The following is a 15,649-nucleotide window of genomic DNA, read 5'->3' on the forward strand; positions in this document are numbered from 1 at the left end:
CTTGTTCTAGGTGTTTGAGCTCTATGTTTATATGTATCTCCTATTTGATATTGATCTGATATGCTGATATTAACTGTAGACTACTATGTTTTTTGGACATATCATTGAATACTGCTGTCGTGTAGTAATGGCATACTTTTCAGTTTCAGACATGTATCTTTCACAACATTCATCCTAATGCATAACCTGTTGGGTATCTACTTTCTGTCTGTCCTCTGTACAGATGTGCAGATGTCAGGTATTGCTGTGGCCATACCACTATGTAGGTGCCCACATTGTATTGTGCTGTGCGCCTGTACACTGCTGCTGGTTCCGACATATGGGACATTCCTTAATGCAGGCCTTGCCCCATTTCCATGGCTGTGTGAGGGACATTACAGAGGTGGTGGCCTACAGATTCACATACAGTGGGTGGCAGCACATCACAGAACAGGACACGTGGCAACAGACAACCAACATGGGGACATATCCCCAGAGTTGTGAACATATTCTATGTCATTAGTGCTGTTATACACATGGTGGATTGATAGATTGACAGGGTTTGTGTGGAGATGCATTTAGTGTGTGACGTTATGACTCACGGTGATATGTCTCTGACATACCTCTCCACTGACACACTGTCCACAGACTGGCCACATGTCTGCCTGTCATGTTTTGTGTGTTCACCAGACAGTTGTTGTCATTGGTAAGTCAGTTGTGGACTCTGGGGAATGCAGTCAGTAAATACATCTATTGGTATTACCTATGTCATATTCCTCATAAAGGATGTTACAACAAACCCAGTGACATCTGCAACTGTCTCAATTTCTGACAGCAGTATATCTAATCTACCCCTGTGTTTGTGCCTCTGTTCCAACCCAGTGATATAGGGGTTGATGCCGAGCTTAGTGAGTGGGGAATGTTATCAAAGGCTTTGGCCAGATCAATGTAGGCTATATGTGTCACATTACCTTCATCCACAGCTCAGGTGACTGACAGCAACAGGTTGACCAGGTTTAATGAGCAGGTATGGCCTACCCTTCACAAAGGTAGACTGTGTGGGATCCTGAGTCTGCAGATTCCCATATCCCTGTTTATTAGGTGCCTGATGTTGCATTCCATAGGTTCACATAACAGACTTGTCAGGCAGTTGGGGTGGTATTTCCCAGGGTCTGTAGTTATACCTCATTTGTGGAGAGGGGTAACTGTAGCAGTGCACAATTCAGTAGGGACAAAGCTTGAGGTGAGGCTGTGCTTGAACAGGGCACACAGGTAATGTGCCGGGTCACTCTGTAGTTCATGTAGAACACAGCCAGAGATATTCTCAGGTCCCATAGAAGCTGTAATCTTGGCCTTGGACTGTGGTGTTTTAACCTGTGCTGCAGTAATACTGGGTGCCTGGTAATGTACTGGTATTGTGATTGGTCCTTTGGGGGGGAGTGAGGGGTAATGTTTGCACTCAAGATGCCAGCCAGTACATTGGCATTATTTGTTGGCTCATTCTGGGAGGTAACATTGTCTACTAGATCAGAACAAGTCTTGGTATTGCCATGGAGATTCTTTACATAACTGTATGTGGGCTAGTGATTGTCTTTACTATGTGCTCCAAGTCTGTTCTCACAGCTAACTTTTGTAGTATTTGATGAGGGATCTCAACTATTCCTTGAGGCTGATAAGGGTTTATTTCCTGTTTTGGGACATCACCTTATTCCATATCAGTTCCCTCCTTCTGTTGTACAGTTTCTTTATGGCAGGGGACCACCAGATCAGCTTCCTGTTTTGGAGTTGAGGATCCTGGTTGTATTGGGTAAGGCAGTATCCATGCATTTGTATATATGTTCATAGTGCATTGTTGTTTGATTCAGCTGTCATGCAACTAGTCTCCATTTGCATGGCTGCCGTGAGGTTAGCCACCTGTGATCTTATGAGGCCATAGTTAGCTTTGGAAAGGCTTTTCATGGTGGCTACCCATGCATTGGTGGTAGGACAGCTGTGGATTTCCAAAGGTGATTACTTTGTGTTCAGATATAACAAGTGAGGTGTTGACTATTAGTGTAGGACTGGTGTAGCTTTTTAGCTGTCATATATTTCTGTATGTATTTGTAGATATATATATATATATATATATATATATATATGCATTTACTTTTCTGTATATATATATATATATATATATATATATATATATATATATATATATATGCATATACGTGGATATGAATGTGGATGTATCTCTCTCTCTCTGTATATATATATATATATATATATATATATCATATATATATTTGTCCACATATATGCATCTCCAGACATATATACATGTATATATAGACTACCTGACTGATTTTGCAGATTACTTTACGTGCTGTTGGATGACTGTACTAACTGATATGTTTTGGATGTGATCACTATTTTGTAGGGCTCAGATGGTGTAATAGCACATTACTTTGATCATAGTTTATAAGGCCCTGGGTCCAGGACTTGGCAAGCCATATTATTTTGTTGCAAGGCAGAACAGTTCTGCTGTGGAGGAAGGGATAAGGGCAATAATTACAAGAGGTCATTAGTTTGGACCCCTTCACCCCCATTTATACAGCTTTTGGTCAGATTTGTTGTAGTAAGAGGTTCGGAGTGTGGATCCGATGTCCGAATGCACTACATATATATACATATACATATACACACACACACACACACACACATATATATATATAGATATATATATAGATATATTTCTACATATATATATATATATGTGTGTGTGTGTGTGTGTATATATCTATATATAGCACAGCAATAGTCCAATAAGTGCCTCCACGGGGCAAATGCCTTTCTGTTAAACGCCCAAAAAGTTAATAACAGAAATGAAAACAGAGTAGGCAAACCAAGTACTGACGCTGAATATAACAGACAGTCCAGCATATAACCAGTCTAATGCAAACACCAAGACAGGCTCCAATAATCCACCAAGTAAAACGTTTATTCACCACAAATGAATAAAAACAGGTTAGCGCTTTCACCAATATGGCTTCTTCAGACCTATTGCTTAAATTACTTTACAAGCAGTTTAAATACACCATTTAAGCGGGAAAAACATTTAATTACTTAATATTTAAAGATATATAATGCATTATAGCAATTTAATAGAATCATGTTCAAGCAAACATCTAAAAACATTACAATACCTGTTAAAACTACTAAGTATATTATAAATATATTGTAAATGAACCAAATTATCTAGGCAATTTCTTTGTTCTTAAAAATGGTTTAACTGATACCACAGCATTCAGACCTGGTGGGATGTCAGACCTTAATCTAATAATCCAGTTAGCTTCCCTTGTTTCAGTATAGGTCCTGATATCACCCCCTTTTGGTCCTGGTATAATTTCCTCAATTATTAAAAATTTAAAAATATGTTTATGCCCTCTCTCCATAACATGTCTCGCCAAAGCATTAGTTTTCATACCAACCCTAATATTATAAACATGTTCACGTATTCTATCCCTCAACATCCTATTTGTTTTACCAACATAGAATGCATCGCATTCCATGCATGAAACTAAATAAACAACATTGGATGACAAACAAGTCCCTCTTACTTTAAATCCATATTCTCTTAGAGTTATTGGATGTATGAATGTATTATCTGTAACTATATAATTGCAGAAATTACATTTATTATACCTCATTGTACCATATCCGACTAAATTATCACTGTTCATTTTTTCCACTGGATAACATAGTAATCTTTTTAAATTCTTCTTATTCCTGTAAATGAACTTAGGTGCTTCACCAACAATGGCTTTGAGTGTATGATCTACAGTTAGAACATCCCAATATTCTCTAATGACGTCTTTGATGTTCCCTACATCACTGGTGAAAAATATAGAGCATGCCATCCCCCTGTCAACACCATTACCATTACTTACTATAGGTATCTCTTCAATCACATCTCTCTCATGTACATGTGTACTACCAAAATGGGGTGCAGCTCTATTCCCTCTAAGTGTATTCATGTCTAAAAATCCTTTAGAGATGTCATCAATAGAGTAACCCCTTGATAGAAACCTATCTCTTAGGTCACTCAGTTCTTGTTCATATCCAACTGTAGTAGGATTATATCTAGATATGCGCATTGCTTGTCCTTTTACTATATTATGATAGACATATCCTGGGTGCATACTTGTCCTGTGTAAAAGGGAATTCTTATGACATTTCTTCCTGTATACCCCCGTATTAACCATACCATCGGGTAATCTTTCGACATAAACATCTAAAAATGGTAATCTGGTTCTTGACCACTCATATGTAAACCTAAGATATTCACAACTAGAATTCATGTCATCAACCAAAGTGGACAATTCACTGGGGGTACCAGTCCAAATCAGGAACAAATCACCCACAAAACGTCTAAAGAACAGTGCATATTTCTTATACAATTCCATATTAAATAAATAGGTGTATTCCCACTCAGCCATAAAGAGGTTGGCGTAGCTATTGGCACAAGAAGTGCCCATATCTACGCCATCCTTCTGTATATAAAATTCACCTTCAAAATAGAAGACATTGGATTCCAGTATCATTTCCAAAAAGAACATTATTATCTCAATCTTACTATTAGTCATCTGTGAACTACGTTTCAAGTAGTCACTCACCATTATTATGCCCTCTATATTGGGAATGACGGTAAAGAGGGATTGCACATCCATAGTAACAAAAATGTATTCCTTTGCCAATGATACTTTGCTCAAAGACTCATTCAAGTCTATTAAGAATTGTTTAGTATCTCTTAGGATAAAAACATTACTTTCCACCAAGGGTCTAAGTTGGTTTTCTACATAAATAGACAGTGGTTCTGTCGACCACCCTCTGCCAGCCACTATAGGTCTATACGGGGGGTTTACCAAATTCTTATGTATTTTTGGAGTGGTCACCCCCTCATTGGTCAGATCTAACCATAAGCAAATCACTCTTGACATCCACATCCCACCCCCACCTCCTAGTATGGAAACCTCCATAAAAAACTTCTCCAAAGCCAGCTTCATGTACTCAAGTCAGAAGTGACAAACTTTATGACACCTATGCAGACGGGAGCTGAAGGTTTGACTGCTGAATCCTACACTAAGGCACTGTATGAGCAGATCCACTCATGCATGAATTGTGCCATCCCAAATAGAACCAAGATGCTCTCCTCCAAAAAAAAGGAAGTCAATCTGGTGATCCCTTACCATAAACAAACTATACAACAGAAGAATGAAACTGTTGAATGGTAATGTCCCGATAAAACCGTTTCTTAGAAAGAGGAGACTCAAAATATGAATGTTGGTAGCCCTGTCCATGTCCTTATAGTTTATATACATATGTTGATATATTTTTTTAAGTTATTTTCAAGTTATTATTTTTGTTTTATATTACATATTTTTACATTTTTATATTTTTACTTTTATATTTTTATATTTACAGTGGTTATGGTTATACTCTCTAAATTATCGAGTTGTATAGAATATGATGTTTGAATATATGTGCAATATGTAGATTCTGTGTTTATGTTCTTACTTCAAATTGATTTTTTAGATTGGATTATGTCAGTGAATAACATTGTTTTTTGGACCACTGTTTAGTTATAGGAAGCCAATAATATGTGAAGTTTTTTGATGTATTTTAGCTTGATAGTTGTTTTAAATGCACTTTGACATTTTATGATATGTGTGTTTGATGCATATGTCCATGTATGTAGTTTTTAGGAATGTCTCTTTAAGAGTCCTTGGCGGTTTCGCGCCAAAAACAGTATTTAAACTTAGTTGAAATGGTTATAGTTGGTCTGATGAAGCTATAAGCGAAAGCGCTAACCAACTGTTCTATGTGCACGTAATAAACAAAAATCTTTTATACCGTGGATTATCGTCTAAGAAGTTTTGTTCTACATGGTTGATTTCTGTTGAGTTTGGACAGAAGTGTTTTGATCGCCCTCTGCTTTGCTCCCAGCAACTACTGTTGTTTTTATTGTTACTTCTGCTGTTTACTGGGTGCATTTACTCCTAGTGGACCTATTTCTTCGTATTAGAAGAATGAAACTGTTGCAGCAAAGAGGAAAATCCCAGGATGCACAAAACTCCCTTACCAGCCTCAGTAAGAAATTGAGATCCCTCATAAAATCCTCCAAAGCTAGTTACAAAAATAAAATTGCTAAAGATTCCAAAGACAACCACAAGGCATTGTATAGTTATGTCAAGAATCTAAATGGCAATGCACAGATATGCTCTGAACTACAACAGAATGGCATTAAATATACTAATCCCAAGGATATTGCCAATATCCTGGTAGATCAATTTAGTGCTAACTTCACCCCCCTCACCCCCTAAAGGGCCCATCTGAATGCCAAAAGATTGCCAAATTCTGGTAATCATGGCCACACAGGTAGAAACTGCACTCTCTAAAGCTAAGAATACAGCATCCATGGGACCAGATGACATCCCGGGCTGTGTACTACATGAACTACAAAATGAACTGGCACCTCACCTAAGTGTTATGTTTAATCATAGCCGTACCTCAGGCTTCGTGCACACTGAGTGGCACACAGCTACAGTTATCCCACTCCACAAGGAGGGATCTACTTTGGATGTTGGGAACTACCGTCCCATCAGTCTGACAGGCCTGATCTGCAAGGGCATGGAACGCATTATCATGGAACTTATAAACAAAGACATTGGCAACCTTCAAACACTGGACCCCACCCAGTTTGGGTTTGTGAATGGCCGATCTTGTCTCCTGAACCTGATTGACTTCTTCAAATCAGTCTCCAGAGCTGTGGACAAGGGTAAGATGGTCCACATAGCCTATCTGGACCTCGCCAAGGCCTTTGACACCATCACCCACTCTGAAATCATAGATAAACTTACTGAGATGGGCATAAATCCCTACATCACGCAATGGGTTGCCAACTGGCTTACTGACAGAACCCAGACTGTAAAAGTAGCTGACTCCATATCCAGCTCCAGACAAGTGACAAGTGGAGTTCCTCAGGGTTCAGTCCTGGGATTGCTCGTGTTTGGCAACTTCTCTGAAGTACAGGCCACACTAAGGGACTCTGGCTAGCAAAGTTCGCAGATGACTGCAAACTGGGAGCCATTACTGAATCCCCATATGATGTAGATATTCTACAAAAGGGCCTTACAGAAACAGATGCTTGGTGCCAAAGCCATGGGTTCAAACTTAATGCCAAGAAATGTATAGTTATCCCCTTTGGGAAAAACCATGTAACCATGAATTACCACATAGGTAACAGTACACTGAACACCGAAAGTGTGATGAGAGACTTAGGGACACAGGTGGATAGTGGTCTCACCTTCGATAACCACATCACCACAACAGTGAAGAACTCCTCTCACCTCATCATTAAGGGCTTTTCATCCAGAAAAAAGGAGGTCATTGTCCCACTGTACTCGTCCCACATTAGACCCATTATAGAGTACAACGCCCCATTTGGTATGTACCTCACAAGACATCTGCAACAGCTGGAAATGCCGCAGAAATACCTCATTAAAGAATCACAGGCCTAAAGCAGATGCCCTATGCTGACCATCTAAAAAAACTCCAGCTATACTCTGTGACTATAGACTACTCAGAGGTTATCTCTGCTTAACATACAAGGCCATGTCAAACCCTGAGCTGTTGGACATGCTCCACTTAAAGAAATCCCAATCCCTCAGAACCACACACTCCAGGGATCTAAACCTTGTCATCACAATGAACAAAACATGCTGGAGGGATAGGTTCCTGACCCAGAGACTCCTCATACTCTGGATTAGACTGCCCATACATGTCAAGCAGAGCGCCTCCTTGGCCCTCTTCAAAAGAAACCTTGACGATTGGATGGGAGATAGGAAATTCACCCCAGGATCACGTCAGTCGCCCTGCTAGACAGGGGTCCAGGGAAGTAAATATTCTGGGAAGAAATATCCAGGGAATTGTTATGGCTAGGCTTGTAGAGGCCCTAGGGCCAATGGCCTAGTACTAACCTATAAACCTATGAACCTATAAATACATTTTCCCTACAGTTGAATGACTGTGCTGCATGATATACTTGAAAAAACATCAGACATATATACAGCTCAGATGGCTTAGTGGTAAATTGCTGTAGCTATGGTGTGTAGGGTTCTGGGTTCAGTGGCTGATTATTTTGTTGCTGGGCAGAACAAGGGCTGTTAGATATAGAGTGATTAAGGCACTTTTAAGCAGTTGTAAGTGGGTTTGCCTGTCGGTAAGAAATTCTAACCTCCAGTTAAATATGCTTACAGACAGCCTTAAAAGTGCTTAATCTGAGTAGGCATTGCTTAGCGCTGTGGAAACAGGCTTAATCCCACTTACTATTGCTTAAAAGAGCTTACTCCCACTTACCCTCATGCTAATTCTTTTAAAAGAAAAGAAAAAAGGGGTTATAGGAAAGTGGTGAAAAAGGGGGCATGCAGAGGGAAAGACAATAGGGAAAGTAGCTAGGGATGTGCAGGACGAGTGTATGAAAGGTCCATAGCTTTCCATTTCTTCTCCAGCAACAGCTGTCCATATATACTGAATTTGGAGGTATATTTTGACACTCAAACCCCTGAGAGAGGAGTGAGGACAACAATAATGTGTTGTGAAGCCAATTAGACCAGATTACATGTGTCCAGTGGACACATATGCAAAATGGACAGCTATGTATGGAGCAAAATTTTTTGGGGGGAACAGATTACCCTTTTTTTTAAAGTGAGAGCGGGATGTTGGGGAAAGATAGTAGGTATATTTGGGAAGGTATGTTGGGTAGGAAGACAGACAAGACAGCATACAGGGGCAATATCTGACACATGTGGTGGGTAAACATCTTGGACAAAGAGAGGTGTTTGGAAATCAGAAGCCCATGAGCTCTCAAATGGAAACAGTGAGACTGAGGTCCCCACTCATGGGCAGTCACCACTGCATATTCACGGCCCCGAAGGTGGCTGTGCTGGGGCTGAGCAGGAGGGGCAGGCTGACCCTCTATTTGTGCCAAGTGGCCCTCAGGCTGGTGAGGCAGATCTCCAAACTATTTTCGGAGCTCGCTACCCACCAATACCCAGACCTAGCTTTGGGTCATGGTATCCATGGGGGACGAGTCCCATTCCCTGAAGTGGTTCCACCCAAAGTTGGTGCAGGACCAGCAGACGAGGAGGTCCCAGGGCAGGTTCCAGATGTGTTGGGGCCCGGTGCCATGGCCAGATGAGATGGGAGAAATGGGTCCACTGGGACCAGCCTTCCCAAACATGCTATGCTGTTGCAGTTTTAGAACGTATGTCAGTTAGTAATAGTCAACACAATCCAGGATTAGTTATAACAGCATGCATAGATATTCCCATTAACCCAAAACAACAGATTTGGAACAGTTGCATAGCAAACAGAGAACATGCATATATGGAACCACAGTGGCCATTACAACAACATGCAGTCTGCATTGATAACAACAGGCCACCAACGATAGTATTTCAACATAGAACATTCATAGAAACACATTTCAATATTTGTTGAACAATAGGACATATGTCCGAACAGTAGGTTTGGTGTAAAACATACCCATTGATTTGTGTGTTTAGATTATTGTTGCAGATATGGTGGGGGGGGGAGATGTCAATTAACAACCTGTATATCCTTGCAGTACTCACAACTTTAGTTATCATTGCTCTACTCATTACTCTAAAGGTATTATTACAATACCCTATGGCCTTGGTTTGGCCAGTGGTATGTTTGTACACAGTGTATAATTCAACTATCTTATAGCTAATTTCTACTTCTCTTACCTGGAAGACCTGTGGGGGAATGTTTGTTAACACTACCTGACTGTTTCTACACATATTCACAAAATCCTAGTTGAAATTATGCATACAGCTTACTACCACTCCCAGGATTTAAACCATGGCTGTGTTTGCTAAAAATACAATTTGTATATCACCAGAGTGAGCTATTGAGAAACTGCTGTTACTTTCTTCAATGTTTTCTGTCTAAGTCTCTCTTGGTTATACAATCTGACCTTGTAATTACAACATTCTTATACAGACATTCTAGACATATTTTTATGTAGCACAGTGTGGAAAACAGCAGTTAACACATTACTGTTCAGATATCAGATCTTGGTGAATGTAACATTTCATGCCATACAGTACCAGAGTAAACACAACCAGTCCAGGATTTAGAAATTTATTGCCAGGCAGTTACACTTTTATTTAAATATGACCTGTATGGGACTATTACTGTCATATTGTCTGGCTTATTCTGTAGAAACCATGCACATTTTTATACTGCCAGGTGACATTGTACTCCTTTATATTTTATTTGGTATGACTACTACAAGCAGGAGTGTTACCAGCCTTGCAATGCAGCCTTTGCAGCCTACTGGCATGTGCTTCCTGATTCACAGTCCGCTCAGCTGGAGCTGTAATGAAAAGAGAGAAACATTTAGGCATACCTATCTGTCATATACACAGGCTGGACTTTGGTAAACAGTTTTTGCTATGAATATTTACACACTGCTGGGACATCTCCCCTCTCTCTTGCTTCTTGGACCCACTGTTTCAAGAGCTCCCTCTTCCTCCATTTCAAGTCGGCATAGTGGTGGTGGACCTGCTCACCAGTCTGAGGGATACCAGTGGCACTGATGAGATCATGGGCAAGACCTTCCTAGGCTTTTGCTTTGTATTGGGAACCCTGGTAGTGGTCCTGCATCAGTCTCACATCATGTTTTTTTACCAGGATTCCTACCATGACCTTGAACTCCTGTATGTCCCAGTGCTGCGCTCGAAAGTGCATTCCCTCTCCAACACCTGCCATACTGCCTACAGTGGTGAGCTGCAACCAGTTATGAGCTGTATTCCCACCTGCGGGGTTTAAATACAGCCAATTTCCCACCCTTTGCTGTGATTGGATGGTTTTGAATATGTTGAGCTATGAGCAAACCTGCTTAGCTAAGGTTGGCAGTGCTTAAAGGAGCAGGTTCAGCATTGCTTAACAATGGGCAAATCCACTTAGCTGGGCTAATCATTGCTTAGTATTCATATGTACACAATGATTACACCCAGTCAGCATAGCTGTGCAATGCTTAGCATTGCTTATGTTTTGTATTATTGGACTACCACCTACATGGGATTGATTCATCATTCATTACATAATATGGATGTATTTAACTTCCCTGACATCCCCCATTGTGCTGTAATTACATTTATTCTTGTGTGACTATACTGTATGGGGCACTTGTGTTTATATGGGGGTTTCACTACTATATTACACTGACACCTCACATCTGGGCCTAGTACACTACTCTGGTTGAGAAAAATAAGTTACTTCCTACATAAATATACAAATAAGTTAAAATTGCAATGTTTACACATACAAAATGGAAATGGCTTTGGTGAGGCTCAAACCATGAATGATTACATGCAAGGCACATGCTGTAACCACTACACTATTGTACTTATGCTTATGCTAGCTGTCTATTGCTTTTTAACTTATCCTGCTCTTTCAGCTGGGCTAAGCATAGCTAAGCAACGGGCACACCCGCGCAGCTACGCTTAAACTTTACTGCATATGTGAAAAAAAAAATATTTGTTGTGTTTTTTACTTCATACCCTTTAGAATATCCATGCTAATGCTGAACCTGTTATTCTGTCAACTTTCTGGCTTTGTAGGGACAATTTTCCCTTATGGCTTTATCCAGATTCCATACTGTGACGAGTTGGGAGGTGTGTGCTATGTGCTTCATACCCTGGTGAAAATTCATGCTTATGCTAAATCTGTTATTCATTCCATTTTCTGGCTTTGTAGGGATGATTGTCCCTTATGGCTTTGTCCAGATTTCTTACTGTGACTGGTTGGGGGTGTTACGAGCATTCTTGCTCATTTAAATTGCCGTACAGGCAATTCTAGTGTGCAGAGGGTGCATGTATTGTGAAAGCACTGCTCTCAGACACACCCCCTACACTCGTACACAGAACCTTGTCCATTTTACAGCATGGCAGCACGCCTTCATGAATATGCATGGCGTATTGCTGTGCTGCACAGGTATAGTCCCTTCTATGCAAGAATAAGCTATTCTTGCACAGAAGTTTGCTGAATCCCGGGGAAGATATTTTAAGAAGATTGTCTATACAAAAATTACCAGTAAAGACAAAGGTAACTCAGAGGTATATGTAAATGTATAGCAGCATTCCACATATCCATGTAGCCAAAAGGCTAAAGTTCCAGCTTTGTGTGCAATAGGTGCAGAGTTTGAATACCTGGAAGAGATATTAAGCATTTATTTTCCAAATACAAATTATGCTAATTATTTTTTAATCTTGATCTGCTGACTCAGCTAAGCTCTGCTAAGACGTGCTAAGCCTTGCTAAGCACTGCTTAAACAAGATATGTTTTAGCACTGCTCAGCTGTGCTTAGCTAGTTTGCACACTACTAAGCAACACTAAGCATTGCTAATTTAAATACTGCTCAGTTGAGCTGTGCTGGCTTGCGTGGTGCTAAGCGATGCATCACATTTTTAAATATTGCCCAATGGAGTGTAAGAGCTGGAAAACAGGCTATATTAAGCTCATTAGGTGGGAATACAGCATATTTTATTGGAGTTTGAACTGTGTAGTGACTATGGCTGGCATTGGATAGGATGTCCACTTCCAGGTGCAGTGGTGGGTCATTCAGGAGTCCAGGGTCATGGTAGGACTCCTGGTGAAAAAACATTATGACTGGCTGCTGCAGGGTGAGTTTTAGGGCTCAGAGTGCAAGGCAGAGGCCTGGGACTGGCTGGCACATCAGCTTACTAGTGAGACAGATATCCCCCGCACAGGTGAGCAGGTCCATCAGTACTACGATAACCTGAAGTATCGAAAGGGGATCTCTTGGACGTGTGGATCCAATATTCCTGGGCAGGGAATGCCCCACAAGTTTGTAAGTACTGTTACCGTTGTTTCACCAATACCTAATTTGAATGTCTGATAGACAGGTATGCATAGTGGTGTGCTACTCTCCCTACAGCTGCAGAGGAGAGAGCTCACAATGTTGCGGCACATGCTGGGTGCTTGGCCAAGTTGTGCCATGAGTGTGGTGAGTACAGATGTATTTTTCAATCTATAGTCATATAAGCAAGAAAGAGTAAAGCATTAACTGCCATTAGGTATATATACAGTAAAGATTGTATTGCAATGAATGTGGACATAGACCTGTACTGCAATAAGTGATGGGTCTATATTATATCATCAAACACTTAAAAAAGCAAATGATGAATAATTGACCCCATGTAAGCGAAAGCTTACAATCTTTAAATCTCAGAACAGCAATTTTTTTTCCAAGGGAAAAAAATCGCTGTTCCAACGGAAGCGACCAAGCGAATTCTTCCCTGGGAAAGAATTCGCTTAAAAGCCCCTTCGCTATTTTGCCTTTTCATTGATTTAAGTTCGACCAAGACGCATTCAATTAAATGCATCTTCGGTCATCTAATAGGAACCCTAAGTGACTACTGCCAACTGTAGTGCAATAAGCAAGGAAGAGTAAAGTATTAACCTTGATAAAGTAAATGAAATAAAGTTTCTGGTGCAATAACTGTGGAATTACAGCTGTATTTCAACATCTGCATTACAACTGCTGTGCAATAAAAACATGAAACTATACCAGTAACTGCATGAAGATACGTCTAATAAAGCAATGTTATGCAATATGTGTGGAATTAGGGCTGTTTTGCTTGAAATCGATTATGACAGCTGTTCTGCAATAAAAACACAAAACAGTACCAGTTTCTGCCTCAAGGTGTATCTAATAAAGAGTGTTGTGCAATAAGTGTAGATTCAGAGCTGTTTTACAAGAAATGAATTATGCCACCTGTTCTGCAATAACACTTGAAGCAATAGCAATAACACACAAGGTATATTGTGTACATCAGGATTGCCTTGTTTTAACCATTGCATTTCAGCTATATGCATTCACGTTCTGAGGTATGGTGCTGCAGGTAAGTATAATAGTGTAATAGCTGTAGACTGCAAATATACTACCTGCAAATGTATATGGGTGAGGTAGCCAACCCAGTAATCTGATATGGTTTGTAGACTTCGCAGATATTTCTACCCACTAACAATATATTGTGTACACCTGCATTCTATGTAGTAATGTATAAATTACCTAGTATCTCTGTCATGCTTGACGTTGATGCCTGTGTGTTCAACTGTCACTCCAGTCTACCATAAAACTGTACTACTATTACCAGGTCATATATTGGTTCCAGGTGAGCTCTAGGTAAATATCAGTCAGTCAGTAAGCAACAGTGTCTCAGTAGCTCAGTTTGTTAAATGCTCTGTCTGAAGTACATTTTACTACACACAGACCAGGGTTTGAATTCAGTGCTCTGCTACACTATTTATTACAGTATTAGTCACAAAATTATTACATATTTTCTCTCCACAGGAACTACAGGAAAATGGGTGAGTTAGCCCATAGTCTGGGTAAATAATTGTGTGCTTAGATGTCACATACTGTTAAAATCATTACCAGGTATGTGAATATACAGCATAAAATAAAGGAAATAAATATAATACTAATAAAATAAAATAAATAAAATGTGTAATCATTTGTATGGCTGTATGCCTGGTGTGTCTGTTAAAGGTTGCTGTGGTCAGTTAATACATTTGATGCAACATTTGATGCAGATGTCCTCTGCAGTCACTGGTACTGGGTTCTATCCCCATGCCTGTCAAGCAAGGCATGATAGTAGTATAGTTTTGTAGTGTACACATACATGTCTCTCAAGTGTCACGCTGTCACGGAATGTAATTAGTAGTGTGTAATCCCTCTATCACACATTTACCATCGACATGAGTATCTAACCAGGAATGTATCACTACATCAGCCCACAGTGTACTTTGGTAGTTATATAGGTCCACCTGATGTGCAAATGCTCTGTGTAGTTTACTACCTGCAGTTGTTACGGCTTGGCCCATACTACCCCATGTGGATAGCTTGAGAAGTATGTACGTGCTACAACAACTGTAGTCCACTTCTAAATATAAAGAAAGACAGACCTGTAGAGCAGATAGCAGTACTGTTCTCCATGAAATAGACTATAATGGTATTAATGGACTGTTTATTTCTGTCTCTCCCCATCCCTTATCTTCATTTATTTATTATTGCTATCCATTGTTTATGGTTTACTATTAACATCTGTTGTACATTAAACTTTATTTTGGGGCATGTGTTTTATTATTGTTATGTATTATAATGATTGCACATTAACATATCTTGTTGAATTACTTATGTTGTTGGTCTTCTGCTGTAACTGTTACTGTACTGACTGTTATGTTATTTATTGTTGTGTTCCATATAATATGCATTGAAATGTGATTGGGTTATTTCCAATGTTCTGGCATTCTGTTATTGCTAACAACTTGTTTTGTTCATATCTAACCCTTGCACATTACTATACCTCCATCACCACAGCATTACAGGGTAGTCTGGTTCCTGCTGATCAACCTACCCTACCTCAGCCGGCCATGACACCAGGTTCCAGTACGTCTGGGACCCAAGTTGGTGATGCCCCCTCTGTTGACCCTGCACCACCTTTGGGTGGAACCACCTCAGGGGACAGGGCCTATCCCCCCTGGGAGCAGTGGCAGAGGTGCAGTAGTCATCCAA

The sequence above is a fragment of the Protopterus annectens genome, chromosome 1.part1 (assembly GCF_019279795.1).
Source record: "Protopterus annectens isolate FY-2018-M chromosome 1.part1, PAN1.0, whole genome shotgun sequence".
Taxonomy (NCBI): Eukaryota; Metazoa; Chordata; order Ceratodontiformes; family Protopteridae; genus Protopterus; species Protopterus annectens.